At 37.4% G+C, this 25,483-nt stretch overlaps 1 protein-coding gene across 3 annotated transcripts in view; it reads left to right on the top strand.

The window, feature by feature from the left end:
• GluRIB (Glutamate receptor IB) overlaps window positions 1–25,483 on the top strand; it is a 346,208-nt gene that overhangs the window by 39,103 nt on the left and 281,622 nt on the right. The window contains exon 1 of one of the 3 annotated variants that reach the window (XM_069114339.1): window positions 16,538–16,648. The exons of the other annotated variants lie outside the window; for them this stretch is intronic. The gene's annotated coding sequence lies outside the window, so the exon portion shown is untranslated. Of the gene's footprint in view, window positions 1–16,537; window positions 16,649–25,483 lie in introns of those variants that run through there. 3 annotated transcript variants of the gene reach the window in all.

Genomic DNA, 25,483 nt, shown 5'->3' with positions numbered 1-25,483 from the left:
ATAGTATGTGATATTCGAGCAGGATGTCACGAAAATTTATACGATAATTATTTTGAACGCAGTGTCGTTAATTATCAATTTTAAACGATACTCCGTTTATCGTTACCTCGTTGTTAAAGGACGGCAAATATGTTATTTATTTCTGTCGATGGAGATCGCTTTATGTAAATTTCATTTGAACCTGGTGAGTGTTAATCCAATTTTAGTCTGTTCAAATATTCATTTCCTGACAGATTCATCAACTAATTCTTTTTTCGAAATAAAACATTTCGATATAATCTCTTAACGTACTTGCGGAACGATACGACCAGGAAGGTAGAAGTAAATTTTGTCAGAAAATTGATTTGAAATAGGAAATACGTTGGGCTAGAGAATATTAATTATTCAACCATTTAACGATACATACAATTTTCTTTCTACAGCTTAGCTAATAGATTGCAGCTTTTGAGAGACTTTCACAAACTGTTATACATGTAGTATCGTGGAAAAAAGGCCTGTGGCGGCACTCGATAGCAAATACCATCACTAATTAACACTAACTATTGTCGGACGACGGCAGCGCAGTGATTAGCAACCCGCCTCTCCTCAAAGTTATACAGCACCCAAAAAGTAGACTACCGAAGCGTCCTGTTTTGCGACCAAGTTTTCAGGACAGAAAAATCAACCAAAAACAAAATTACATAAAAGCTCCGCTCCCCAGCGGCTTAAATCCAAAGATTGGATTTTAACACAAAAAATGTAAAGCGCCGACACATAATATAGTATGGCTATGTCGTACCGTCGCGTATCGGTACTTTTGCCTAATACATCATTACTAAAATTCACAGTTTATTATGAATACCAAAATGTAATTAATTGTATCTTGGGTTAAATAAACAAATAAACAAAAAGCACCTCAGGTTGCGAACGTTCGGAACCCGGGTTCGAATCCCGGCGACCGGAGTCCGATTTTCCTTCCACGATACAAAAAATAAGAAGAAAAGCGGCCGTACCCAGCAGCGACATCTGCACAGCCTAAGCACTCACGATACTACATACATGTGTATTATTTACTATCGTGCATCTTCTTGCCTGTTGATTTTTCTAGTAGGCCACTTTAACGATCGTTACTTGCTCATTCTACTGTGACATATCGCCCGATGCAAAACTTCGAAACGTTACATGTCATTTGTACCTAGAAATGTACAAAATTAAAGTTGGAACTGAACATTCATACAAATACTATTGTATCGAACTGTAACTGATTTGTAACAGACTCGTGATACGACGTCAGAGGATAGGATTGACACGTTTTCTTCGAATTATGACATTCAACCGTGTTAAATAAAATCCTCTTCATATTCAAAATTCATTTTCGTAGATAACCGACAACTGGAAATATTTTCCATACAACTGTTCTAGTAAACCAACGACGTTAGTCGCGAACGTCTTTAACTCGAATATGGATCAGCCATAAGAGATCTATGCGAGTAGAAAGATCGTTAAAATATTTTTGTTAGAGTATTCCGTAACCGGGTCGTCGTTAATACCGGCATAGTTGACACAGTAGCGAAGTTTGGGATAAAAGAATGACGACGACGACAACGACGACGACGACGACGACCTCCTTCCCCTGTGCAGGCCATTGCCTCTGTTTGCCATCACCTTATCACTGACTTTCTTGGAAGAAGAGTGCTCACCGCTCTCCCCTCTCTCCTATGTATACTCTCATCGGATATGTCCTGCTCCTGGATAACGGGACACCGATATAACTTAAAGCCAGACACCCCCTTGGAAAAGACGAATGCCAAGCCGTCGACTGGTCTTTTGCCCGGATTAAGGGGCTCCTTTCCTTTTCTTCCTTTCTCTTTTTCTCCCTGTTAGACCTTCACAGTCGACGACTGCCCGCACGGTGTCTCGGGGCATCGCTCGTAAACAAAGCCAGGATAAATTGACATCTCTCCATCCCGTCCTATTTACCACCCTATTCGTTGGTTTTCTCTTACCACTTTATTTCGAGTTGGTTCGACAGTCTAGAAGCCCTCTTACAGTTGTGGTAACTTTCGCGGAGGGGATACGTCGAATAATCCGGCCAAGTCTAATGTTCGACCATCAAACTCGACTCTGGACTTTGGCCACGTTATCGACTGGCCAGTTAAACTCGGTTATCCATTATGCGATTCGACCTGTCACCAGAGACAATGGGAATCAGTTTATTGTACGAGGATCGAGTATTCCGTTAATTGTAATAACTAGGAATGTAGAACGTTCGTTCTACGTTCGAATTATCTGTCATCTGTTTCTACCTTGAAGACCACAGCGAAGTGATAAGAGTCGTACTTTTTCTTTTTCACATAAAGGCCACACGGGAGAAGATAGGATAATTTAATCGTTTTATTCACTTTCTGATTTTTACATAACTCGATAGGGTAGAAGAAATATTGTAATATGTTTTTCGAACGTTGTTTGTTTGTTGAATGGTTAGTTTTTGTTAAATCGTCGGATTGTTAGAGTTTTGTCGTGTTAACTTAACTCGATTGATATTAGTCTGCAAATGGAGAGATACGTTTGACGAACGAATTGAATTCTTGTTTTATAAAAGACAGGAAACGTGACTCACCGTATGATCAAAATTATCTGTCTATTAAATTTGTTATGGGGACCTGTTGAAAAATATTGATTTCTCTGTTCTCTCGAAAACTATCTCAAAGGTATTGCTTATCATATTCGTATTAGGTATTAATCATGCCGTTAGATTTTTTTTCAAATTCATGGATCTATCGCTGAAATACTTATTTTTGTACCGTGTAGGTTGTTTCTCTTTTTAGGTATGTTATATCGAGTCACGTCGTTTCAACCATGAGACGATATTAAAATAAAAAAGTCAACAAAATTGTACTTCTCGTATCTTTCTCCTGTAATCGTTATCTGTGGACGTTTCCATGTGATTGTTATTGCTTAGAGAATAAAAAAAGGGAACGTTTACGACTGAAAGTTTTTGACGAGAGTCGGCTGGCGATAATATTATTCACAGCCCTTCAAACGTGTATCTTAGATACGGACGACGAAATGTTTAACAGTTTCCTTGGTGGAAAGTTAAAAGAAAAGAAACGAGCGGTGGAAATGCGTTGCCTTTGTTCTCTTTTGCATTCTCGGTACTTCCTTCTAGCGTACAGCCACTTGCGAAGAGCTTATTTAAAAGAGAAAGATAGCGAAACACAATGAAGGATAACGCATTGTCCACCGACGGGGTAGTTAAAACTTGTCTCATAATTACTCTCATTTAGCACCATCTACCTCCGACTCCAGCCGCTCTTAGCTTTCTTTCGCCGCTGTCGAGCACCAACTTACTAACGCTTCTGTTTATTATTTATTTGCACGTCATATTGCGTTATAATTAAATTATGTAATTAATTACTCTTTCGTGTGATACGTTCATCCATCTGCTCGCTAGTCACTCACTTGCGAGACTTCATTTTCTCTCTGTACAATGTGTAGTACATGTATATATATATATATATATATATATATATATACTTCTATATATTATATATTATAATTTCATGATTCTTGACTTCAATCCACGCTATTATACTTTAGACGCGGTTCCTGTGACTCTGGATGATCCACGCAAAGATCTGGACCTTAGGATAAAAGAATTCCTGGATTCTGCGAGACTTTCCTGAGATTTTAGATTCTTTAAATACAAATATCGTTCGTCCTCTACCAGTGTGTAGGTTTCGAAAAAATGTGAAAATGTGGCTGCCTGAATTTTTCGATACAAGATAGATACGTGTGTATCTACGAAGAAAGTCACTCTCTGATTACATAAATTTTATTACACTTATCTAACAACGTGCGAACGAACCAATCATGCGAACACGAAAGTACTAGTTATGTCTTATTAAAAAAAGAATGTACACTCAAGGTAAAATGTAAAATTTGAAACAACAACAATAGGGCGACTTGCCTCTAATACTTGGCTCTAATAAAATCTTGAATTAATGCTCGTCGTATAGAGTCCTGAGAGGCGAACAAGAAGTTGCGATCATTGAACATGTGTTCAGATGATACAGAGTCACGGCGTCAAAGCTCGTTCAGCATTGTGGATCTTACTACGGTACATAGAGGTAGTAACAGCTGATATTGTATCAACTGAGAATGGCAATACACAAGTCAGGATCGTTCGTAGGATCCAAGTTATACACCCTAGGGATCTGCTCACAGTTAACATAAATACGGCAAAGTAAGTCGTCAGATCTCTCTCAGATACGAGAGACCGACGCTCAAACTTGGATTTAGGTAGATCGAAGTTTGTTTCTGAAGTAAAACGTCTTCACATAGTTAATATTTGCATTCGAAGGATCTAAAATCTTAGAAAACTCCGAGGTATCTAAAGTTCAGGAATTTTGTTATTCCAACCTTCAGACTCTTGCATTTAGAGTTACAGATCATCATATGTAAAGTATTATAGCGTGGAATCAGGTCTGAGGCACCATTTTTGGGCTCAGTCTCAAGAGTCATCTACGCTATGATCTTCCATGATTCAAATGGTTCACAATCTTTAGATTTTTATTATATAATTTCATATTTTATTTCATATTGATCCGTGTTGCACGATTCCAGAGTGGCCACAGTCAGGATCGAACGCTCTATATGATTCGATTTGTAAACATTCCTGTTGAGAATTGTGGATCTTTGAAGCCGAAATTATGTTATAGGAACACTAAATTTATACTGAGGATTAATATTAAAATAGTAATATACTTATTTCATGGACGATTTCTTATATATTCATCGATACACACTTGCACGCGTCTCAGCACTTTCTTCTATACCCGACTGTTAACCGACTGAACAGTTTACATTCATCTGTTTTCGAGACGCCACGCGCATACATACCTCCACACACTGATACCCACATACAAGTACCTCTACTATTCATTTAATCCAGTCCAGCAGAGAAAATTATACATATCTCAACAATTCCTAAGTAATAACAAAGATTTGTGTAATGTATCCTCGTGATTATGTAAGAAAGATCCTATGAATGCATTCTTTGGAAATGAAAATCAATCTATCGTGCTACCATATCCCATCCATATGTACATCCAATCAGAATTCAAATTGTTCGGATCTTTCGACTCAAAACCAGGATCCTTCGAAACTGAAGTAACGTGAATCCTCAGCCCCTGGCGATCAAAGTTTATTTAGTTGGAAATCCAGTTTCGATCAAATATTCAATTTGAAAAACGAAAGGTTCGCCACCAAAACGTAACCGAGTAAATACAAACAGAAAGCGTCGGCGAAAGAGAAATTCAGTGTGCGGCAAGACTGTTATACACTGCATACCAGACTTGTCTTCTTTTTCGTTTGATACGTTTCTGAGCCTCAAATATACCGTGAAAAAATATCAGTTTTTCACAAAGTAATCAGATTGCCGGATTTACAAACGATTGTATTCGGTGAATTCCGAAATAGAATTTACGAGAAGATTCGCCCGACGTTTTAGCTGGATAGTATTTAATACAGGAAATATTTAACACAAAAAGAGAGAGATAAGTTGCTTCACTGTGACGTGAACAGATTAAGCGACGTCGCGGCTGAATTACTCGTAAAATGAATCTCTCTGGCGGATACCGGAGGCACGGGGGTGGTAAATAAAGTTTAGCAGCTAGCCGGTTTGACGCTGGTACGACGTTTATTCCGAAACTATTAAAGCCGAAGTTCAAACCAACTGGTTTGCGCAGCTGGTTATTGGACAGATGGCGGTATTATAATATGTGCTCGGAAATTGCTGCAAATATTGCAGCATCACATCCGAAAATTGTTAATTAATTTCCGAGAATGCTAATTGAAAGTACTATAAATAGACATCAGTAGAAGCAGGCATTATTAAACGCGTAACACATTTATCGAATATTCATTTACTGATCCATACGTTATTACGTATATATATATATATATATTATTAGTCGCAGATCAAGCAGGACCTACAATTTCTTTCAAAGAAATTCAAAATTGAAATTGTCAAATATAACTTTCAGAGTTTTGCTTGTGAAGACTTCAAAAGGAAAGATTTAGGTAACAGGAATTACTACACGTAAGATATTAAAGTGCAAAGACTTCGTATATAATCTAATTGTTAAAATTAGAAGAAATGTAAAGCGTAATAAGTTGAATTTTTGTATTTCAGTAATTTAGAATGGAACTAATTTAAACATCTGCTTTATTTTACAACGTAGAACGTTTTAGTGTAACTCTTTAAACAAGCACTTACGAGCCTATGTTTATACGAGATAATTTTCTTCGTATAGAGTTGGCAACTAAGTGATTGCGGGTTTTGTCATTAGGTGGTAATGGCAAAATCCGCAATAACTTAGTTGCCAAGCCAATAGTTCTGCAATATGATAGTATTTACGGAAGAAGTCTATGTATAGAGATCGGTCATTTGAAATTGTGCCTCGTTATAGTATCTTGTTCGTTCCTTGAATTTTCCGTGTCGAAAGAAAAAGAACGACAGACGAGAGATTCAGTTTCTTCTAAATGAACGTCGATCTAAGCTCATCTCAATTTAGTAAGTGTGCCATTGTCGCCTTATCAGGTTCACGTTGCGGAACCAATTTTATCGACGACAAAGTAACAATTTACTCCTGCTGGCAATGTTCCTGGTACCATGGTAGACTTCCGATGACCAGGTCAGCTAGTAAACGCTTCCGTTATCAACCCGGGTTTACGTGTCATAAGTTAAACGACCAGTCCCTTGGAAATTTGCTTTCCACGGTATTCGAATTCTGAGATATAACTGATCAACGTCAATATTGATTATAACCATATTTTGGTAACAAAGAATATAGGAAAAATATATGTTTCGAGTAAATATCTTGCATTCGAAATGAAAAATTGAATAAGTTCTGATTAAAGAGATTCGTGTCATATTTTTATATAAAATTATTTATATAAATATATATACATATGTATGGTATTTTACACAACACTTTATAGTTGTGTATTTTTCCGTTCTTTTTTAATTTCTAAATTTTTTCTACAATATTAACATCCAATCGATTGGCTAGAAGAGAGACATACGTACGTATTTTAAAATATAAAATGTGACTCTCAGAAGGAATCATTTTGTAGAATATCATTATAGAATAGATACTGTAAAATATGATAGATAAGAATATCGTTGTTTCATCGAACAAAATTATATTAATAATAAGCACAATTCAAAAATTGTTCCAGCTCTTGCTTTAATAACATACAGTGTATACAAGCAATACTTTTCTTTTCTAACAGAGATCGTTGCCTAGCACAGATTGTTTCCTAAATTCTGAAAGATGGAACATTCGCTCGTCACCGATTGGTCGAACGAATAATGTCCTTTTATTTGAAACTTACCATACTTCTGAGGTATTTCTTAAACTCTTAACAACTTACTTCCTCAAAATTTTACTTTTCCCAATCATTGTCATTCTCGTAGCAAGCTGTGATATGTATATAAAAATTCGAGAAAGAATTTGGGAAAGAAGGACGAAAAAAATAGACAGCTGCGACGTTTGATGATAACTGATGCGCGCAGAAGAGCAACGATAATTTATATTTCACCTCATCAACAGCTTTCTGATAAAGCCAACATCCCGGCTCTACGTCCTTCTCCATTCCATCGTTCGTTTGCGATTTTTGGTTCGCGTGCACCGGTACGCGGAATTTCCTGCCGTGCACTTTTCAATGAATACACGCACCTCTATATTCGAAAGATATGCATGTGGATGTATAGTATAGGAATATAGTAGGGGCGCCAGGCCCGCGGGCTGCGAAATAGAAAATTGGCCCATCCATTTCTCGTAACACTTTTCCTGCCATGCGGGATTGCCTGAACCGCGTTGAATAAATGCATGTATCTCGAAGGCATACCGTATTTCAGACTGCTTCTTCGGGATGTACGTATTCTTCTTCGGTAGCCACGTATAGAAAGAATCGAGAAACAATGAATCAGACCCACCGAAACCGAGACATCATCGATATGTATTCTTTCGTTTAATTATTCTTTCAGAGTTTTCGGTTCGTTAGTCGAATGTGTGGTTTAATAAGTACGATTAAATTTAATATAACGAAGGAAGAATTTCACTGGAAGAGGAAAATTCATCATTTTTGTATCGTTGAATCGAGAGAAACGCGAGCGTTGATTCTTACGAGATGGATGTTTCTTTTAAAAGAGATCGTGGTAATATAATAGTATCTCGGTAGGTTTAGTTAGCCTACCAGGTTAGAAAAATCATTAGTTTCAAAAGGGTTGACACTAGCATTTTTGTTCAACTAATCATGGAAAGCTGATAAATTCTTTTCGTCAGTGAAATTGTTTCTGCTCGTAGTAGAGAGAAAAGTGGAACGTAGAAGGTAAAGTAGTAAACGTAGAAAGCATAGTTTTTGTTTAATTAAACATTAGTATGATATGTATATAGAAAAATTAATACAAAATACCCATTATAATAGGTCTACGAGAATGAAACGTATCTTTATTTATTTATGTAGGTTCTATTTTTTCAATTGCGCGTGAAAATATGAATTTTCATGAAGGTCTATAGTTTGGCTTACTTATTAGCTATTTGTCTGTTCGAAGTTAGGTTGTTTAAACCTAAACGACTTCGAGTTAACGAACTTGACTAATCCAAGCACAAACTTAAAATTAAGCAATTTGACTAATCTGAACGACGAGGTGCTTTAGGATCTCTAACCAGAAGATTAATTATCTTTGTGTCTCTATTTCTCTCTGACACTCAGTTTATTGAGCTGTTTGTGATCGATTGGTACATGGCGATAAGTTTCTTCGCTGTTTTCGAAGTTCGGTTATTTGGATATCGCGTTGCAAATTTATCATTCTTTATTCATTAATCACTCGGTGGTATTGCCAGGTGGATGTTGCTCGCCAGGCAAATGGAACGTCGATTATCCGGACAAGTTGACCGATAACTTGACCTAGTAACATTGATAATAATCGTATCTGTTCCATAATTCCGGCAGTAATTGTTCTTACATCTCGAGTATTAGAATTTCACGTTACGGTATGTAGACGATTGGGAATTAGGGAATCGATGTCAGGATGATCGATGTCCGAATAACCCGCGTTCCATTACCATATCTGTGTACCCGAAGACGATACGATACATGCAAGTTAGATCAATTTCTAATCATTTCTACCCTATACGTCAAAATATCGCGTGTACGTGATTATAACGATTCAATCATTAACAAGCTACAGTGAAACTCTAACTATAAGAGTGATATAGAGATCGAAATCCAGTCGTTGAAAACACTAAATCCTGACAGATGACTGATCGAGTAGACACAGCTGACTCGAATTGATACACTGTACACATCAAACGACATGTTTTGTTAAACACGTTGAAAGACATTGGTCACCGGCATCAGATTGACGTCAGTGACGCCATATGGATTAGCAATGCTGGAAATAAATCATATATCTAAAGTAAAGAAACTTCGTATTTTGGAAATTTCGAATAGTTCTAGTAATGCAACAACGATACAAGATACTAAATGCAAGATAAAATACCCAAAGAATTGTATTCTTGTACCAAGGTGTACGTACCTATAATGTACATACAGTAGCGTGTGAAATATGTTAATTTTTCTAGGTTAGCGTGAGTTTGATCGAAACAGGTTTATTAAACGTCGTACCGTGTCATTGAGATGCGATATTTCTATACGCGTTGACACTTTGACTGCCACGCCGAAATCACATGTTTCGCTCAGGACGCCACGGGGGTATTTTTATTATTCAGAGCATATAATTCTTCCCCCAATGGACTGTTTATTTTATTGGTGGTCACGATGCTAATAGTTGATAGCGACATATTATTGTTAAGGTATTGTAGTATCGTAAATATAAAAAATTAGTTTATTAATAATAAATGGGTTAAAGAGAAAGCAATGGTTATTTAACATGAATTAATCGTAACAACGTATTATAATTAATTAAGAACTCATATTGCCGTTAATTCGTTTATGTCTCTTAGCAACCCTTTGTCTTTTGTCTTATATCTTTTGTTTAAGCCCCATCATGCACACGCTCAGCAACCGCTTGTTTATAATTCGCGCGACACCTCCCTAGACCCCTCGTCCACGATACTACAGTATAGAGAGGATTCGGAAAAACAAATAGTTTAAATTTTATTTACAAATTATTCAGCTCTACATATACGTTACTCTCTGAAGGAGTCGACAACCTACTCGCTTGCTTGTTTCTTTTCTTCCGATGATTCTAATCACTTTTAACGGCTTTTAATAACTTCTAACCGCCTTTGTCTCAACTGAGACCTGGACGTCCTTCAACGCTCACATACGCTTTCACACGTACAGTATAAATGTGCCATATATTTAACAATTATAACAAGGCTTCGTTTATTTCAACGAACCATCCGCATTTGTTATTTCGTGGTAAGCAAAGCGTCCAGAATATATCGTTGAGACGTGTAGAAGATATTAGTAAACAGAATTTGCTCATTATATTTATTATAGCAAGGTATGTGCACACTTCTAACTTCAATTATATGATTATAAAGCAGCATTTGCGATTATTTTCTAAGGTGTGTTTATAATAATATTCAGATTACCCTTCAAAGATGTGGATGCAAATACAGTGCACCGTTAGATCCAAGATTTGTTCTCACTTTTTTTTATTGATGTTCTAATAAATCGATGTTTAAAAATAAATTGAAAAATAAATTGATGTTTAATCGTTCAATGGGGCACTTTTTATTTCAAAGTATCTTCTATTTATCGGTTATATTCAAAATTCCCTAACTGTCAATTTTTCATTCAATTTATACAATTGTAAGAAGTTCAAGCGCTCCGGTCACCAATGATCACCGTGGTGTCACAGGAGAAACCGTGGCCGGTCGTATATGACCAACGTGGCAGTCAAAGTGTTAACCCACTGAGGGGTTTCTCAACGAGTTAGTCTGAAAGTTACCTCAAATATCTATCGTTGCCTGAATTCGAAAAATGTCTGACTAGTATGTACTCTTACTACTCGTGTCTCTGATAAAACTTTCCTATTCCTTTGCCGGTTCGTGATAAGAAACAGACAGCCTTGTTCAACATTCGAGTTGTATGCGATAGAGAAGTGTTACAGGACACCGAGTTTGCAAACATCTTGGTTGCGTTCGTTCGTGGAAAATCGGAGGAAGAAGTAAGAAAGTCGGTTCCGGGCGTAGAAGAAAGTTTCTCTCATTATTCGAGACTCAACAAAATCCTCATTCTTGCAGCATTCACCTATACAGTGAACGTGGTATAGATGAGTCAGACAAACTACTATTTCATAATGTCGTTAGCACGAAAACGTGTGGTAATCTCCTCGCTTCGGTTCGTCAGTTTAATCGATTTTACGTCTTACGAAATTTGTTCATTAACACAATTCTCTGAACTCTGTCTCCGATAGTTTCTCAGCTATTCCGGAATATATGTGCGCGTGCTCCAACTTTGAGGACTGTTTTCATTCTGTACATGAGAATAATTGCCGAGAGAAAAAGATGAAATACTTTTTAGATAAAACTGCTTTGCCCAAAAATTTCACAATCCATAATTAACACCTTTGTTATAAATAATTCAGTCGATACGTATTTTTTAGATTATTGTACCGAATTGTTGTTTGAACGTGAAACACGAACCAAAAAACACGAAATTTTGATAAAATATTTACAGAATACATTTACAGAATAATGATACGATACAATAATAATTCACGTATAAAGTTTAATGTTAAATGTTAATGTTAAATTATCAATTAGCATCGTAGAAAATGAAAATCGAATGCACGGAAACTGTATTAACAGTTACAAAATCATTCCCGATAGTACAGTCTATTAAATGATATTTTTCAAATATTTCGTTCGATAGCTCTTTTGCGTTACAAACCAATTTAACCTGTTAGCGTTCGTCATAGATGTGGTACAATTAATATCCCCTGAGAATGTATTTCAGGGGATGGCGATTTATAGATGAAAGCTTTCAACGTTGCTCGTTTCTACCATGCAATTGTTTCCAATTGGTTGTAAATATATCTGACAACATTGATTTTATGTATTGCGTCGTTGCTACGGTAATGCTGATTTTTCGCAGTTTCTTGTTGAACGAAAATGGCAGAAACGCTTTAAAAATAAGCAAAATTACAGTTTACAACGACCGTTATTCTCCAGCAAGAATAATCAGCGAATTTGTGAAATTGTCAATACGTGCGACACTTGAAATTATACCAATGTAACCCAAGTACCTTGCAAAAGGCTTTCGAGTGTACGCGTTTGTAACCTATTGTCGAATAATAATGATATTCGACCAAGTTTAATGGCTTTGTTACGACCGATTATATATCGACTTGCCAATTTTACACGACGACCGCGATTACTCAAATTATCACGCGCGACACATCGAATACCATACAATCGATATACGATTTAACGACGTAAAAACAAGAAAAAAAAAAAAAAACAAATAAAGGGAGCAGGAAATGGTCAGATTTCGGGTAACTTTTTCGACAAAAATACTCACGTAATATACATTATACATATATACACATAATATACATAACATATATTAGGTAGAAATTTTTAAATAAACCATCATTCTGTAAGCTTTAAGGAATTGTAAAAGCTGTAATTATAAGAAATTTTGCGAAAAAGCGGTGAAAGTGAAAAGAGCGCACAGAGCAAAAAATTGGAAATCGATAACTTCAAATGATCGTAAGTTTGTAACAGATGCGTGGGACGCAGAAATTCAAGCGTTATTTTGTAAATAAAAGTGGTTATTTAAATTATACGTGAAAGATAGCTTACGAAAATATTACTTTACGATCCTGGAATATACATACTTTTATAATCCCGGTGTATTTATTCGTAAAGTATTTTTTCATTACATCCGCGATGAATAATACGTACTTTTATAATTTCTTGAGATGCGTAAAAATAACGTCTCGTAAATACTTTTGATGCTACGCAAAATTTGCTCATTCTTTACCGTCTTGCGTTATAGAAATGAGAATATCTTCGAGCAAGAAAATCACGATGTAATGGAAACGAACCACAGAATCGGACGACCCGGTTAATTTTCCATAACGCGATATCAGCTCGAGTTTCTGATGGGTTGCGCATTATTCGGGTGCGATATACATTTGAAAATGTAGTATATCGTCGATGATGGATTCCGCGGCTTGATCAAGGGGCGACCAGGTAAATGCATATTTAATATGCCGGTGTCGAATGGATGCCTGGTCGAATAATTATTTTCTGCACGGAGCTGACTGACGTTTACCCGGTCAAATTACCGTTATTTGCGGCCGTACAGAGGTGAGGCCGATGAAATGTAGTAACCTGGACGAAAATTAGGTGATTTTAAGCGTGCCAGAACGGAGTCACGTTTGATGTATTGCATACACAACGAATTGTCAGTCGTATCAAAGGACGCAATTCGAAACCAAAATCACCAATTTCTGTGCGATTGTATCGACGTCCATTAAACTCGCAACAACGCGTCATGTTGCAAACCTATAACGACTCACGAAAGTATTTGGAAATTTAGCATACAAAACTTGTATGTATATATATTTTGTATATATATTGTATATAAATGATCGTATGTATTATATAAAATATTTGGAAATATCGTTGATACTCAGACACGACCGTCACGATTAATATCGTTAACATTTGAAAATCACAGGGCAAGAACGTAATAAATCACATTCTTTATATTTTATAGAGGGGCAATTATAAAATTTAATATATCGTCGAATTTTATATTGACAATTTTTCTTTTTTTCATTTCAGTTTGATATTAAATGTACGTACATATACGTCATTTTCTCGAACATTTCAAAAATATTAGTTGTCATAGCGGTATGCCCATTGATTTGTTAAACTTGGTAGATTTCAGTTGCTCTTGAAAGGCAAGGTATCTTTCGATTTACTGCACTTTTGCTTTTCAAATATTTCCTTCTAGCTTCTCGAAGTAGCGTCGAAATTAGAAAATCGACAAAATAAAACGTGGATATAATGTGCTTTTTCTCTGCCTGGTGCTTGTTTCAAATCAATCTCAAGATGCATATAGAGTTTGTGTAACGATATCGATAACGAAGAAATTAGTATACAGCGCAAATAGTCAGCTTAAACACACGATAAATGTTTAATAAATAGTCTCGTTGAGATACGTACTCGAACTTAATACTTTGTAACTTTTACGTACATTTGCAGATTTGTTTCGAACTTTAGGAACATAATCACGATAGTCGTGTCTCGTTACAGTGCCAATGACGTTTCAGAATGTTTCGTATAACGTACATACTATATTCGTAAAAAGTTGGCGCAGAATTAAAAGTTTGTACGAATACTTTGCTGAGCTATATTGCATGTACATATCGTACCATGACATAAACCATGAGGTAAAGTCGAAACGAAAAAGGGTAAAAAGGATATGTAGCGAACGGGAAACAAAAACTTTCAACGAAGGCTCCATATATTTGTCTGCATGGAACTTTTAAAAGCTTTACCATTCGAGAGGTTGAAAGCCATTATCGACCAATACGTTATCGACACGAAAGTATAATCGGTCGATTGGAAAACTGACCCGTACTAGGCTGTAACGTGGTACTTCTTAATTCCAAATCCTTTCTCTCTTTTACTTTTCTCCTTCTTCTCTCCTCCATTTTCGTTCGTGCATCGTAGGTAGCTGCGTTGATCTTTTTCTTCCTTCTTTGTTTCTCTTTCTTTCTCGCTGGGTTCCGCTCTTATACACGCACCTAGCGTTCATCTATCGAGCGCAACCAGCACGAAAAGGCAGCTACTGGAGAACTTGTGTTCGACGAACCGGTAGCCCGTCGAGTAAAGTAGAGTGCTCGGCCACGAATTTAAGTTCGATGTTCTTCGCGGAATGCTTTCCTTCTTTCCAGATGGACTGAGAGTCTGTTGTCTTGCTACTCCTACGTTTAAGCCGTCGTTACTGTTCGCTTCGTTTAAAGCTTCCGGAAAAATTGGATATCGTATAGGACGGTTTACTTCGATAAGAACGTTGCATTCTATTCAGGAAGCGAATAATAACAGGTGTTTTGTGAAACTCTCTCTCTCTCTTCTTTTTTTTTTCCACGATTCTCTGATAGAACGAAGTGCTATTGATCCTACGCGTCAGCTTTTGAACGGAGGAAGGTTTGAAAGGAGACGCCTGGACATCGTTAATCTGTTCGATTTCGGTTCGTTGATATCACGCATTGTTAAAATATCGGAAACAATCGGACGATTTCATATGCTACAGCTACTCGTCACTCCGTGTATTTTCTGTTTGCTTCCATAATCGTACAGAGTTTTCGAGTGACGATCAAAGGGGAATTTAAATCGACCTCATGAAACGCCACTCGAACTGGTAAATGGTTTATTTACAATTGACATGACGCACAACAGCGGCTCTGTGTATTCTGAACGTCTTTTTTTTTTTTTTTTCTTTTTTTCTCCTTTGCATAGTTGTGTCGACAGCCAGCCAAACGACCAACAGAGCTCGCCGCTGTTGGCTCGTTTCAAAGGAAGCGATAAATTTCTTTTTCGTTTTCTTGTAATCGCACGATTGCTCAGTCGGTGAATTTTTACGCTGAATTTATTGCACGGCCGACGTGGACAAGTACGATCGAACAGGTAAAAAAAGCTCGTTCGCGAGCGCGGAATAATGAATTTTCAGAGGTTTGCCTACGGGTTTTGCGCGTTTCCACGAGTGGCTACTTCTCCAATGGTATCACCGATGAAAATTCATAATCGAGCAACGATCTCGCGAACGCGATACATTCGAGTTATTCTGGAAACTCGCTATTTCGTAAATAACGTGCCACTCGAGCGATCTATTCTCGGTAGATGTTACGATTTCTAATTGGATCATTAGAGCATTTAGTGGCTCTCGCGAAACGAACCGGTCATTGCGGTAGGAAAATAAACGGAAACGAGGATAGCCGCGTTTTATATCGCTTTGGTCGAATTTCATGGCGGACGGCAGGTACCCGACTCACGTAGAACGTATCAGGAAGCTTTATGCACGACGTACGGTTCGATGAGAATGAAATAAAACGGAACGTTTATGCTTAAGTATAAAACAGCAATTCTACTCTTCTGGGCGCGAGCGTGATTCGTTTTCTTAAACGCGAACAAGATAAAAGCAATGCCACTGTATCGTTCGACTCTGCAGCTATTTCTACAGTCGATTTGATTCGAAACGAAAATTGGATACCTATTTAACGCTAAAACTACCGACCACGAACGAATGGCTAAATATATTGTATTTTGTAAATGTTTCTGATTAAACTGCTACAATGAAAATAAATAGATACACGTGACTATGTTTTTGTCTTAATAAGGGCGAAGTATATTCCGAGTAACTGGGAAAATTAACACAATCTACATTTCATTATCTGAATAGGTTTGAAGTTTCTAACGCTAAGAGCGTTTTAACTACGACGCTAAATACCTTTGTATTCACTCTTATTACTATTCGGTTGGCAACTAAGTGATTGCGGATTTTGTCAATACCACCTAATGACAAAATCCGCAATCACTTAGTTGCCAACCCAATATTACGCGTGGGATAGATGATAGATGCAAAAATACGTGTAATCTTATTTAAGGCACGACGATAAGTGCTTGTTATTGCAGTACTGTTTTTAATTCTCAAATGCATAATGTTAACGTACTTATGTTTTCTAATGTCGAAGACATAAGTAAAATAGTGGACTGTGTACGCATAAGCAATTTTTTGTTTTATAGTCCTTACGTGTTATAATTCTCAGAATCAGAACTATTCGTAGCTGTGATCATTTTCTTTTATTACAAAACTGTCCATGCAATCGATTGATCGTATTTATACAATAATTAGCTTTTAATTTTGTTGAGAATTTTGGATCTTAATAGCCGAAATAATAGTATAGGAACTCTAAATTTACACTTAAAATTTATGTTAGAATAGTTATAAATTTATTTGATAAGCGATTTCAAAGATATTCATCGATACACACTTGCACGCGTCTCAGCACTTTCTTCCATACCCGACTGTTAATCGACCGAACAGTTGTTTTCGAGACGCCGCGCGCACACAACTTCCACATACTGATATTCGCATACAAGTATTACTACCACGCAGCTAACCTAGTCTAGCACATAAAATTATACATATCTCAATAAATTTATTTCTATGTTCTATACACGTTGTAATGGCATAGATTTATTGCATTAAGGGGGGCTAAGGTTAATTCGTACAAAAAAAGGCATGTTTTTGTGAATTTTTTGTGACGGCACAGTTAAAATCTTTTTATTAAAACCAATAGTACATTAAAGTATGACATTCGAAGAATATTGTATAAAATTTTCACGGAGAAATATTAAAAAATACGGCAATCGCAATATCATGTATTGTTATACTGTTTTATTTACGTAACTTGACAATTCCGACGCTTGTTTAACGTTTATTTCTATAGTACATAAGGTTTAAAGAACAAGGAAGGAAGAATTTTATCGAACGAAAGACGCAAAGATCGGAAGATTGAAAAAATAGTGTGTTTTCTGGCGTAGTAACGCGAGGTACTTACGATTCCATCGAAGTGCCAAAAAGTGTTAATTTGTATACCGAACCCACGAAACTGTCTTCTCTAGCAGCTTCGTTGCTATCTATCTTCGTTGTTACCCTCGCGTGTATGCTCGCTGTTCTTTCTACGTATTTATGGCTCAGCCGTGCATTATTACGCTATTATCGATTATGGGAAAAGAAGAAAGAAAAATAAAAGAACGAGAATTACTGGCAGAGGAAACGATGTTTTCGTGAAACCTTCTCCGTGCTTTCGTTCAGTTTGTCTGTTCATTGCATTCGCTGCTTCTTATATCATGTACGCGCAGAGTCACGTGTCTGCCATGGTAATTCGAATCGGAGAAATTTCCAGATTCAGCTGGTCATTGGATTATTTCCTCGCTCCATTGCGAACCGGAGGGAAACTGCATCGATTCGTTAAATAATTCCTCGCTATGGGGACAATTAATTTCGAGACACCGAGAACCTTGGAGCTCGTCGCTTTGTTTTGTTCGCTCGAACGGAACGGAAAGGAACGACAATTGGAATGCTTTCTTTAAGGAAGTAGAAACAATTCCATCTTTTCTCTTCTACCTCCTCCGTTTGTTTCTTTTTTCTCCTTTCTTTAAATAACGACGCTGGCAACTGGCAAACAATTCATTGTAGAATTGGAGCGAAAACATTGTAAAGGCATAGAATATATTTTAGGGACGATGTCCTCTCGATTCTTAACGTGGTTAGCTGAATTCTCGTGTTATTTTCGATCATTGTTTTTTATCGACGACCTATCAGCAACGTGTTATCTATCACAGAATTTCATAATTCACGCGCAAACACAAAATTAGCAATATCGACACATTTTATTTGCAATTTTTTTCATTCAATTTGTATTACTGAATTATACCACAAACATCACCATTACGAAAGAGAATTCGGAGATTTTCCTCCGAATTTTATTCATCGCCAACATTATTCCTTCTTCCACCTGTTTCTTACAATTCCATGGAATTTGAAAAGATTAAATTATTTACAGCTCTGTAATATATATAGAAATTACTTGTTCTAATGTCAGTTACCTTATGTGTATTATACTTGACCGTACGTTCTTGTTACACGTTGCAAGTTTGACCGATGTCCGAACACGAGTTCTTCCAACACGGATACAGGAACAAAAATAGATGTCGCGGAAAATACAGTTGATCGGTGGCGACCTGATAAGTCGGACGAGTGTACCGTGTCCGATAATATCCATATTGAATTGAATAGGCTCGTCGGTACGTGGCGAATACAGTTCTGGCGCGTGACAGTGAACAGTGAATCCCTTTGGCGTAATTGAATGATGGCCAGTGAATGATATTAATGCACGAAGATTGGCACCAGGACACATTGCAATGGTCATGGATCTGTGGCGTGGTTCGGTGGCTTTCACAAAGCGTCCGCTCGTAATCCAGCATCCGGATTTCTCGGAAAGGGTAGAGAGTATATCATACGTACGGCGAACCAGAGAGAATTATACACGGAACTCGACGTAGACGATCCGTCATTACATCTCTACAGTCGAATACCGGCCAATGATAGATGCTCGTCTCTGCACGAAGACAGTAGCCCGTGTCAGCGAACGAATTAACCGAAGTCGGTATGCGGAGCTTGCATGCAAGATTTCGAACGTGAGCTATGACTCGCCTGTTCGAATTACACGTTTGATGGATCTCTTTCATTTCCTTCGCGAACCTCGTCGATATTAGTTCTTTCGTTATACGGGCATAAAATTCTGTAGGGTTTATCTATGTCCTAGCGAAGAATATCATGAAACTTTTTACCAATATATTATATATTATTATTGAGATCTGTATAATTTTATGTGCTAGACTAGGTTAGCTGCGTAATAGTAATACTTGTATGTGAATATCAGTATGTGGAAGTATGTGTGCGCGCGGCGTCTCGAAAACAAAGGAATGTCAACTGTTCGGTCGGTTAACAGTCGGGTATGGAAGAAAGTGCTGAAACGCGTGCAAGTGTGTATCGATGAATATCTTTGAAATCGCTTATCAAATAAATTTATAACTATTCTAGTATGAACCCTAAGTGTACATTTAGTGTTCCTATACCATTATTTCGGCTATTAAGATCCAAAATTCTCAACAATTATATATAATACAAAAGATTTTGGGATTTCAGCACCGTAACGAGACACGACAATTATGGTTATATGGATCAAATTTGAAACCAATCTGAAAATGTATATAGAAGTTACGGGATGTTTGAACAATCAACTGTCCACTATATTAACGAATCACAATATTTAACGAGACTGTCTTTAGTACTCATTGTATTAGGTTGACGGAAAAGTGTCTTTCTCTCGCAAACATGGTTTTTGCAACAGTGCACCTTCATATAAACGTGAAACCAAGTCTGTGAAACGTCGCGGCGTTTATCTCAACAGAACAAAACGGATCGTACGTAATTCGACAAAATAATATAAAAGAAAAGACGTTGTGTGTCTATTATTTCCTCATAAAACGAAAGAAACTTTTCGGACGACCTAATATGTTTAAGACATCTACCGATACTCTATATATATATCAATCTTTTACCAAGCGTACTCGTATAATCTTCCACTCTGGTTTTCACTCTAGATACATTGTCTGAAACTTTAAAATCCTTCCTTTCTTCGCAGTTTCGAGAGCTTTTTAACGGTTCGCGCCCTTTCTTCCATTACGTCCTCAACGCGCTATTTCCCAGAAGGGAAATAGTGTGATTTCGCTGTAGGGGTGGAACAGAGTTTGAATAATTCTATGAAAAATTTTCCAGGATTTGTCTGATCACGGGAATTATTGGACGTTCGTCGTCGTAATATTGTCACTTAAAGCTACGAGGTTTACTTACGACGTTATAATTTGCTATTGAGACGTATAAAATTGAAAGTACAAAGGTACATATACTATGGAAAAATCGCACAGATACTCTTCAAGCTGCGTATCATCTAAATACTGACACGCAGGTGACGAAAGCACCGAATGTAAACACTAAAAAGTAACTATGTCTGACCATGTCGTTAACCTTGAACATTCATCTCGTAGAAATGCAGCATCGTTAGAATCTCTACGCAAGTACTTTAGGTTTCGATAAAATCAAACGATTAAGACCTCTGTTCGTAATCCAACAGAATCTAATTTTAATCCTATAACTGTGACCATCGAGAATCGTTGCAGCGTATTGTCCTTCAACGTTAAATCATCACGGTATTTAGCCAAATCCGTCGTTCTATTCCTTCGGCGAGACTAATACTGTAGCTCTACGTGCGCGCGTCCCATGGCATTTACGAACAGTTTAATAAGATCGGTTAGCCGCGTGGCCAAACGTGTTTCCGCACACGATACAAATTCCAGGCTGCACGTGGGATTAGATCTGATCCATCTACAGTCCGACTTAATGGTACGTGTGATTACGGGAGTATCCTGTCGGCTGATAGCTACTACCGGCAGACAGTTGCTCGCACCTACTGGTCCCGTGTATTCGATAATTGTCACCGGTAGTTTCGATGATCGGTGCCAATTATCGCGTATACGCGCTTGCAATACTGTTGGCGCGCCAACTTCGATCTCGATCGGACGAAATCGAGATTCGAGCGAGTATGATTCGAATCCGCGTCAACGACCAGCAGCGAAAAATAACTGTAGTAAAGTAAACGTTTCCATGTTGCGAGCGACGTAGCTAACTTGTTTCGATGCATAGAGGGATCGATAGAGCAATCTGCTTGATGCAGTTTGATGCTCGCGTAGATGCGTTCTCGCGTGGCCATCGAATCGACTCGATCCTGGCTTTTTGATGAAAAAAAAAAAAAAACGTTCCGGAATCAACGATCGCGCACCAATGGCGGATCGTTGTTGATGACGAGCAGAAAGGTTTGGACGGGTACTGGCGTTCTTGATAGCGAAACAATTACACAGAACGCGTTTTAGTTTCGTTCGACTGTTTGGCTTTCCACGCGCATCCATATGGCTCGTTAACTCCGCTAACAGGAAAAATACAATTTCTACATGTTTATCTTATTACGTTTAATCTAGTTCTTGACGGAGCTTATGGTATCCAGGGTTGCGGAAGATAGGTGAATCTAGTTGAAATTCTCGTTAGACAAAAATAGTCGCGAATCTATTAAGACATTTTCCGTTGCTGAAATATGGCTACCGTTCTTCGGAAGCTGCATACTTTCTGCGAATATTCATTTGAACAGATCGTTAGCCGTTTCGTTTGTTTTCGAAAATTCTATCGAAACACATAAAATTAAAAAATACAACGGCTGTGTTAACAGCGATATTTGAATAGACGCAACGTATGCGTCAGTAGCACTTGCCGTGTTTATACCGCCGCAAGTGCTTACACTCGTACTTGTATATAGGTGCATCGATTTACTGAATCGTTCAAATTGTGCAAATTGTTATTATAGCGTTATCGAATAATGTTTGCCATATTATATTATACACGTAACGTTATACACGTAAACTTATTGAAATGCAATCGTTCTATTCGATAGAATCAACCTGTAACGCACAATTAGCTTTTGCATGATACGACCAGTGAACAATATGTCAATAAACAAGTTTCATCGATTTCTGTGAATATCGAGGGAAATAGGATACGCAGAAAATACGGGAACATCTCTCAAAGCTTTACGAAAAGTAATGGTAAGAGGAAATGATCCTGATTAATGAGCGTACACCTATGTACGTATCATAATATATACATGAAACCGATTTTTGATCATACACGATGAATACGTATCATAACGTTGACGGATACGCGCACGGTACTTGACCGCGTTCGAATTGGTATTGATTTTAATAGCACGTCGATGGTCTGCATGCAAATGAACCGATACGAGGCATTTGGTCTCACAGATGTGTAAGGAACTAATGTGTGTGCTATTGGTCTATGGTATCGGTGGTCATTGAATGCTAGGTAAATATTATCAACACGAAAGGACGAGGACGGAGGTTATCTCCGTACAATTTTTTAAATTACTCCAAGTGCTATCTCTTGTTACGTACAAATTTAACTGTAACTTATACCGTCCAGTAAAATTATACTACCTTTTAACGCTAGAATTATTACATTTATCAAAAGCTTTCTTCTGCTTGTAATTATTAACAACATCTACACTACGGTTCACAGAAGTAGTCTAAATTTATTTTTTAAATTCCCAAGAACCTTGAACGATTGATATTTTTTACTCGTCTTCGATATTCTTATCTCTATCTAAAATATACATTGCATTAACTAAGCTTATTCCATATAGAAGATACATTTTATTTATACTATATCGCATATACTGTATGGAATAACAAAGATTAATTCAACGTACATTATCATCGATAAGAATTTTGAGATTTTCTCAAAATTTATCAAAAGCCTTCTTCTCCTTGCAGCTATTAAGAACATCCACACAGCGATTCACAGAAGCAGTTTTTAAATTTGTTTTCTAAATTCCCAAGAACCTTGAACGATTGATGTTTTTTACTCGTCTTCGATATTCTTACCTCTATCTAAAATATACATTGCATTGACTAAGCTTATTCCATATAGAATGTACATTTTATTTACACTGTATCGCATATACTGTATGGAATAACAAAGATTAATTCAACGTACATTATCATTGATAAGAATCTTCAGATTTATATCGTACAAAAATATCGATCGTCTAGTCTTGAAAAATTAACGTTATTCACGCAATTACCGTTAACTCTTATCGAGTTTGAAATATGATTATACACATCATACCCACCTCGTTCTCAGCATATAATTTTAATCATAATGGTCGCTTATACACGGTATACTTAGACCGATATTAGGAACTAATTATTCTAGCGTTAATGTCACCGTGACACGGTAGAATTTGTCGTAAGGTAAGTGAAATTCCAGCTTTTACGGTAGCAACGCTTAGTTTCACTATGATATTCAACGTTTCTGCTTTACTGTCTTACGCGTATATTAACGTATGAGTGGAATGCATCTGTGAATGCATTCTATTTACCGGATATTCCGCGCGCTACGTATAACATGGTATATGGTCAGATCGTGTGCTCGATATTATGCTGTTGATGCTTGAAATGCAAGGAAGACGTTGCAGAGGGTTGGTGTCAGGTATCAACTGTGTTAGTCCGTGACATTGTTCAAGGTGCTTACGATTCTGGCTAACGCGTTCCCTTTCTTTTCGGTTTTTCCACGTCTGTGTAAAATTTTTCCGGACCATCAAAAATCGATACTATCAACCAGATCTTATCAGTCTGTCCTAAATATATTCTCATCTCGTTTTATTCTTGTTCTTCGTAGATAATTAATATTCTATGTAATATTTCTAATATTAATCGTTAGACCGTAAACCTTTTCAAACGCGGGTCTTTCACGTCCGATGTATCTTTCGGTAGATAATATTTGTTAAAAAAATCCAAAAAGTTTCGTATAAAATCTTCAAACATCGTAAATTAACGTTATCATAAAACCTTTGTCAAATAACTCTTTTTAGCCGGGGGAAAATGGTTTTCCACCTATTACCTTGAGAGAAACTCTACCCGGCCGAAATATCCCGGGCATGAAATACCCGTCTTTACAGTTCAAAGTTTAGTTATAATTGGATGGACTAGGTCATCTTTATTTTAACGTCTTATTTCCCGCGAATGAAATTGCTTCTATTGCAGAAGATGATAGAAGATGGAAATCGTGCGAATATACAGAATATTTATTATACGGAATTATTCAAGGCTTAATAACTAAATTTTCTCGATGTATCTTACGAGTATTATTAAGCAATAAATATTGTATAAACATATAATCTTCGAGTCTCGTTAAAAAATTATAATATAAATACGAAATGAAAGGAAATGCTTCGATCTCCAACATCGTTGTATATCAAAGAAGAAAGATATATGAAACAAGCATTAAAACAATGTGGCAACAATACGTTTTTCTAAATCTTCCACAAACGTTGTAGAACTATGATTTTTGCAAGGCGTTCGTCACATACTCCTCTTACTATGTCGCGCATTGTGCTACTTGATCCGAACGCAATTTCCAACCTCGTTACCTTCCAAATAATCCACGTTGAACCTGCATTTCAATTCTTCTTCTTCTTTCGCCTATCCGTGTACTCTTCCCTTTCTTTCTTCCATCCACGGCGTACAAGCGCTCCCAGCCGAACCGTAAAAAAATCTGGAATTGTTGTTTTGAAGTTCAGCATACAAATCCTATCTCTGCCGATGCTCTTTTTCATGGAACGCGTGTATAGAATATTTGAGAGAGACACAAGGAACAGAAAAAGAGAGACAGACTCTTTCGTTGTACTTGTGGTTCTCGTGTAGAAATTTCGTTCCATGCCTTTCGACTGTGCGTCCGGTTACCGATGCGTAGCGTGTACGTGTACGGTGTATGCACACTACAATCGCACGATACACGCACAGCCTGTGCGTAGATCGACTTTGGTCGCAACGCGTTCTCGGTGTACCGCTCACCGCCCGACAACCACGCAAACGTGGAAAATAGTTGCCAGGAATCCAGTGCACCCGTTGTCCTGGCCATGTACTCTCTTATATCCAGAATTCGCTGTATTCTATAATACGTCTGCGCACAAATTCGTCTAATTTTTTCTTTTTCCGCCGCTTCCATACCTCTCTTTCCGGTCGACGAGGCGCGCGGCTCGTTGAAATAGGTTAATTATGAAAATCGTGAAAGCTCCTCTCTCTCCCTCTCCCTCTCTCTCTCTCTCTCTCTCTCTCCTTCTTCTCTTCCACCCCTTAGTCACAGCCTCTACCGCTTCGCAAAAACGTGGAATTTCAAATTTTTGTTCCACCGTCTGTTTCTTCTCTTTTCGATCCTTTGAAAGCCAAAGGATGGGCAGGGGGAGACG

This window comes from Bombus flavifrons, chromosome 1, assembly GCF_040668555.2.
Source record: "Bombus flavifrons isolate JBK064 chromosome 1, iyBomFlav1_principal, whole genome shotgun sequence".
Taxonomy (NCBI): Eukaryota; Metazoa; Arthropoda; class Insecta; order Hymenoptera; family Apidae; genus Bombus; species Bombus flavifrons.
This window is presented reverse-complemented; position numbering and strand designations above follow the sequence as displayed.